Below are 7,159 nucleotides of genomic sequence, written 5' to 3' on the forward strand. Positions count from 1 at the left end.
ATGGATTGAAAAGCCTTAAATGCACCCAAAAATCTAAACCCTAAAGATGAATAAGCAAATGGAAGACCAAGACAGTGGTATTTTACCTTGATTAGGCTGAAGATGGTACTAGATCTTTGAATCCCCAAGTCCCAATTTGAACTCTCAAGTCTCCTTCTTCTTCTCAACCTTCACAAGTCACCAAATGCACCAAAAGGGCCTTATATCTTCACAAAAACGATTAGGGTTTCGATATGAGGTGTTCTGAGAGCATAAGGGACGATGGAGGCTGAATACGTGGTTTAAATAGGGTGAAAAACCCTCATATTTAGGGTTTTACTCACACATCACCTACTCGCCAAGTCAGTCTCCTGACTCGTCGAGTAGGTCACTTAAAATGTCTGCGGATCCCGACCCTACTCGACGAGTCGGGCCTCCAACTCGTCGAGTCTCAGAGAAAAATATAAGCATACTTTGAATTAAATGCGTATTAGGGATCAAGTGCTACACTAATTAAATTTGTTATTAGCGATCCCATAAATCTAGGAATTATATAGTGAGATATAATTGATAATCGATATCTACCGGGTGGAATTCAAATGGATGGGATAAAGGATACCTAACTATTTATTTGTTTTGCAACTTGGATCCTAGACTTTGATAACTAATGTTTTTGGAAACTAAAAGGGTATTAATTATTGAAGATTAAATATTGAAAATGCTAAATGAATTTTGTTAAAATTTTGTAGTTAAATAATCCATTCTCATTATCATGAATTGTCATTTTCTTTAATGACTTAATGAAACAATAACATTCAATAGATACAACTTCAATGAATGGGTTCATGTCTTAAGAGACAATCTCGTGAGAGATATAAAATTGTATACACTTAAAGGTACTAGTCCTAAACTATTTGCTTTGAGCAATAAACCTGAAAATGATACCTAGTACTGTGATGTTAAAATTGCTTCTAACATCAAGCTAGGAATAGTTATTCATGACTTCTAGGAATTCTTGGATAATTTAAACATATATCTGATGATATAACACGTCAAGCAATATTCTGGTAAATATAGTGATATTTGATTTAAAACTAGTTTAAACATTGGAATAATGCAAGGCTAAAAGAATCACCTTGTGTGACCCAGAAGGTCCATGTTTTATGGATTGGACACCTTTAAGCCCAAGAAATCTACTAAAGTCCAGATAGATGGATCTTGTTTCTTTTGTGAAGAGATTGGACACTAGAAGAGGATTTACTCCTCTTATTTAGAAAGAAAGTTTGGAAGAGACTAGTACTTCTTGTATCTACTAGATAAAGCTCATACTTTTCATATAACACTTAGGTACTTGGTACTTAAATGTTAATCTAATATTTGTAAATGGCTTGAAGAGTAACCAGTTAAGCACAGTTAAGTAGGAACTACACTCTTGGAGTTTAGTTTATTATTTATGCTTAGAACATAAATTACTTGTAATGTAAAACTATATTTGTTTTGGAACAATGTATGTTTCAATTTAGCATGTCTAAATTTATGTCTCAGTTATTTTATTCAAATGTTTGATCATTTACTTAATCGTTTTTCATAACGATAATATTCATATTCTGAAATGATTAACTTTTATTTATCAGACTAGATCTCTTAATATAGTTGTGAAGTAAATATCAACATTTCATAAATAAAATTAAGTTCTATATGCAAACACTTTTCACTTAAACTTGTTTTAAATCAAACTCATCTTTGACATTGTGATCTTTATTATATAAATGGCATTCACATATTCAAACTTCAAGAAAGGGATATTTGAAGGCAAATAATGTAGTTTATTTGACATATGTGAACCTTATCTATATGAAAAAAGGATTCCTAATGATATTTTCACTAAAGTGTAAAGAAAATAATTAATGAACTATATGCTTTGGTGTATGAGTTCCTTTCTAATGAATGTCTGGGATTAAGCACAAGATACCAAATCAACTTTATTAACAACTAGAGTAGTTTTAATTATATTTTACATTGTAAAGCATAATTGTGAAATCTTTTTTGAAGGTTTCAAAAGTTGAGATGCAAACTAGTAAGAACCATTTAAGGCCTTAATGATAATAAATGATGAATTAAATCTTACTTGGTATGATTTATTTTCTAATTAGTAGAAATATCCTCATTTTATTTCCTTTTGATAACACATATAACACTATTAATTGTACCTTGAGTACAAATACCAACTAATAAGTAGATTAAACATTTTATAAGATTTAGTATGGAAGGTTCCATCCTCATCTTACTTAATGTTTTTTGGATTTGAAGCCAATGGCAGACTAAAGCTTCTAATCCCAAAATCTACTAAATACATATTTGTATAATACTCTAAATGTGGCTTAGGTTATCATATGCAAACCCATCAAGAATAAGTTCTCTTACTCTTGTGAAAGCCAAGTTAGTAGAAAGCAAGCTTCTAATGACAAAGCAAGTGGGAGGTACATGGAACTTGAAGCAGCTCAAGAACTATGACCTTATTTAGTAATGGTTAGAACTAGTTTTAACAAGGATTGCTAAACTTGAATAATAGATATTTACAAACACAAATTGTTCGCATTAATGGTAGAAATCATCTATGACTTGAGAAATATGGAATCTCTCATTGATGAGCTTTTATTAATGGTTTCTGGAAAATCCATCAAGTACCAAGATGTTATGTCATATCTTGAATCTGATAAAAGACTTAGAGTCATTAACATGAGATGTAATCCATGTATGAGAATCAAGTACGGGCTTGATTAAAATTTATCCCTATAGCAAGGCTATAAGGATTAAATGATTCTTCTAGAAAGAATAAATTACATGGATAACCATACACATTTAAAGAAAGACTTGTAGTAAAAGGATTTTCTTATACTCATGTCATTGACTATGGTCCTCATCATACTCATGACATTGACTGTGATCAAACCTTTTTCACATGTAGCTATGATTAGATCAACAAGAATATTATTTGCTATAAATTCATATTCTTAATATGAGATATAGTAAATAGATTTCAAGAAATACCGCTTTTCTTAATAGATGTCTACTGAAAGATATCTATATAGATTAGCCTGGAGGTTTTCTTAATCCAAGTTTCCTAAAAAAATGTGTAGAGCTTCAGACCCACTTGTGGATATAAAGAAAACATCTAAATGTTATAATAATCATTTTATGTAAAACCACAACGTGTATTTTTATATCAAAATGAATAGAACATGTGTGTTTACTAAGAACTAGTGGGAGCATAGTGAAATTCCTAATCTTGTATGAATAAGACATACTTAATCATTTCAAATCACATTCCGGCTAAGCAAGGTCATTTTCACATTGACTAAGAAAGTGTTTCTAAAATGAAAGACTTAGGAAGGACAAGATACATTCTTGGAATGTAAAATCTATAAGGGATAGATAAAATGAATGTTAAAAGTTTCATAATATATTGGCGATATCTTGAAAGGGATCAAGACACAATATTCGTTTGGAGAATTCTTGGCATTGTCATATGGCACCATTTTGAGCTAGCCTCAAAAGTACATAGCTCATAGGCTTAAACTAGATGAAATGATTTATATTTTATTTGCTTGGCCAATGAATTCATCGTTTACGCCATATTATGCATGGGACACAGTATTTGATCATGCGGTAAGCATGTCATAGGATACTAATTGAATACATGGTTAAGTCACTGGATGACTAAGAGAGCATTTTAAGATTACTTTAAAAGAACTAACAGAGTGTATATGAGACAATCAGTTTAGAAAGGATCTTTATGGAAAGAGCTACATAAGATGTTAATTTCTAAACATATATAAATATTTATGAATTATAATTGGGTTTTGACATCATTATGGAATGAAGGGTAAGTCTTGTTGGAATGAGGTCCAAGCAAAACATAAGGACACAATCTAATACAAAATAAGAATACACTGCTTTAGAAGTTGAATTCAAATATGATTGGATGAATGAGATCATTGAAAAACTATGTTGATTTCTGCCATTCAAGGATCACATAGAAATCTTTGTGACTTCGAGAGTATACTTAATCAAGCTAAGAGACTCTATGTCATGAAAGAACACCAATCATATTCTCCAAGATATTTAACTATACTTAGAGTAAAGTTAAGTATGGAGATGATAGCATTCATAGAATTCATACAAATTAAATTTTGTCAGACCCATTGATAAAGTCATTCTTTGAGCTAAGTATGAATGGTCACACTGCAGCTATAAGACTTTATTATTCTAGAAATGGGTTTTTATTTGGATTTAGTATTTGGATATTGGAACATTATAACAACAACTATTAGATAATGTTATGATATATTGGGATATAGAAATCACGTTAATACTTGTTGTGTTCTATATTATCATGTTTAATCCATGAATAATATTATTATTCTAAAAGTTCATAGTTGGTTATAATTGTAGGAGCAATTATGAAGTAAGACTAATATGAATTGGATTGTTTGACTCTCACTAGATGAAAGTAGGCAAGTGGTTGTAACCAAGTTTCATAGGTACTTTTCAGAGAACTAGTATTGAACTGACCTGCATCAAGATCATCTCATGGATCGCTATCACGAATGATACTTGATTAAAAAGGTACTATCTTTGTATCCTTAACACCTGAGATACATAGTATGACTTGAGTGTATGGAGTAGTATGCTTTGATATGGTCGAATTTTGTTTCTTAACTAAGCAGTTATAAAATCCATTTTCAGGTATGATGTGAACAATGCAAGAGGCTTATGTAGTCAAGATGGGATTTGTTCCTCTTATGTGTTGAGAGTTAGACATCTAAGGCGCCTTACCAAAAGTTGAACAAGTAATGAGATTGATCGCGATCTGTATCTCATGTTCAACATGATGTTTGTAGCAAAGGGATAACTGATAAACTTACCTTATACACTAATTGTAGATTTGAGCTTTTTGGGAATTGGACGTTGATAGAATGGCACAAAGTCGTATGTTGTTAGGGGCAGTGAAATATTTCTAGACGTTCACCACTGTCTATATCAGTCTAATATGAATCTTGCACAAGTGGGAGATTGAAAGGTCTAATATGCTCAAGAGTCATATTAAAGTGATATTGCTAATTAACATATGATACTAATGGGTCACACTAACAACAACTTGATACAATTGATTATTTATTAGAAATTGATTTTAATAAATATTCAATAAAACTCTTATAATTAAATTGGAAATTATTTATTTCATGAAAATAATAATTTTCATTAGCAAGTAATATGACATATCATTTCATAATGTATGAATTAACAAGTCATGTATAACATTTTGGACTAGGTAAGCCTTTTGTCTTTTAGCAAAAGTCAAAGTTTATATCTTATAAACTTTGAGTTTATAAAATATAAAATTCCATTTCTTTTTCCTTCATGATGGCCGAAAATAAGGGAGACATAAAGAGGGATGGCTTTTTCACACAGTTTATTAAAAAGAAATGAAGCATGGTGCATACATAGGGGACAAGTTGCTTTAGGGACATGCTTGTCTAAAGTGGAAGGACATAATGGTTAAAGACTTCACTTTAAGACAATATAAATTTAAGTCTTGCATACTTGAGTTGGTTGATCTATTCTAACACCTCAAAACCGTAAACTCCTAAGAGGAGGTTACTCTCTCCCTTTTGTTCTTGTTTTCTTCAAGATTACTTGCATTTTCATGCCCTCTTTAAGTTCATATTGGTTATGAACTTAAAGCTTAAGGGTTTAAGAGTTTATGGACTAACATCTACATCAAGTTAAGTTATTGTTGGTGTCTCAAAGGTTTCACATTCTTCATCAACTTACAGGCCTCCCAAGGGGACCCAAAGAACTACAAAGGGTGTTATTTATTCATCCTTTCTATGGTTGGTGTTTTAATATTTCTATAACTTGCAAGATGGTCCTTGGTGGGTATAGAATGTTTATGTTATTTAAAAAATTTAAGTCTTTAGTTGTCATATTTTTCTAGTTTATGAAACTATTTTTGAACTATAACCCAACAATTAGATCTCCCAATTATCTAGTATATATATATATATATATATATATATATATATATATATATATATATATATATATATATATATATATATATACATACCCTAATTATGGTTAACTTGAAAACAGGATATTTGGGCAGAGTAACGATAAGCTACATTGCGTATCCCTATATTTGGCCAACATTACTTCTCAGTACTATGTTATCCTAGGAAATTGACCATTATAATATCTAGGTAATATCTCTTCCTAGACTATCGGACATCATAACTCTTAGGCATAATATCATAACTTACAATTAGATATACTATCTATAGCTACATTATCCTAAGGTTTCATACTTTATAAAACGATTGATATTTATAGATATAAATATATTTTAATAAAGCAGTCACTACTAGAAAACAACCCTTTAATGACACGCAAACAATGACATGCAGTGATTCACGATATGCAAAAGCGTGCGCCCCAAAAATAATGTCTTCTCTTCTAAAATTTGAAGGATAGAGGGCGTGCAATTATGCGTGCCCTGAAATTAGTGTCAAAAAAGGAAAAAAAAAAGAAATGTGGAGGATGCCCTTCATAAAATGTGCGTCATATAACACTGTCGCTTTATATTCTTTTAATAAAACACGCGTTTTAAGCGGGAAATGAAATCCCGAAAACTAAACCCCGCCGTGAAAAATTAAAACCCCCTCCGCTTCCAATTATCAAGAAAGAAGCGTAGGGTATTCGTCTTCCTTTCTTTCTCTCTAACCTAAAACCCAACCTACAATTTCATAAAGATCTCCCGTGGCTTAGCATATCTCACTTAAATCGTAATAACAATCGGTCGCTAATACGCTGGAGTCGGATGAACCTGCTGTGTGCACAGAGGTTGAGGATTTCGATCACTCACCTCGCCTTTCTTGCAAAATCTTTAGTACACACAGGAAAACATAAACCTTAAAGAGCTTAAACACCCACGCCATCTCATAAACCCTAAAGGGCTTAAACACCCGCGCCTTTCTTGTAATCGCTCGTGATGCTGAACTTCATAAAAGAGTTCTTCTCTGGTATTAGCATCTTCCAGGGTAGCTGAACTTCTGTCATCGCTCGGGATCGATCTCAGCCTCCTATTCACCCCTCTACAGCCTTACTTGTAAGTCCA

Source organism: Lactuca sativa, chromosome 5, assembly GCF_002870075.4.
Source record: "Lactuca sativa cultivar Salinas chromosome 5, Lsat_Salinas_v11, whole genome shotgun sequence".
Taxonomy (NCBI): domain Eukaryota; kingdom Viridiplantae; phylum Streptophyta; class Magnoliopsida; order Asterales; family Asteraceae; genus Lactuca; species Lactuca sativa.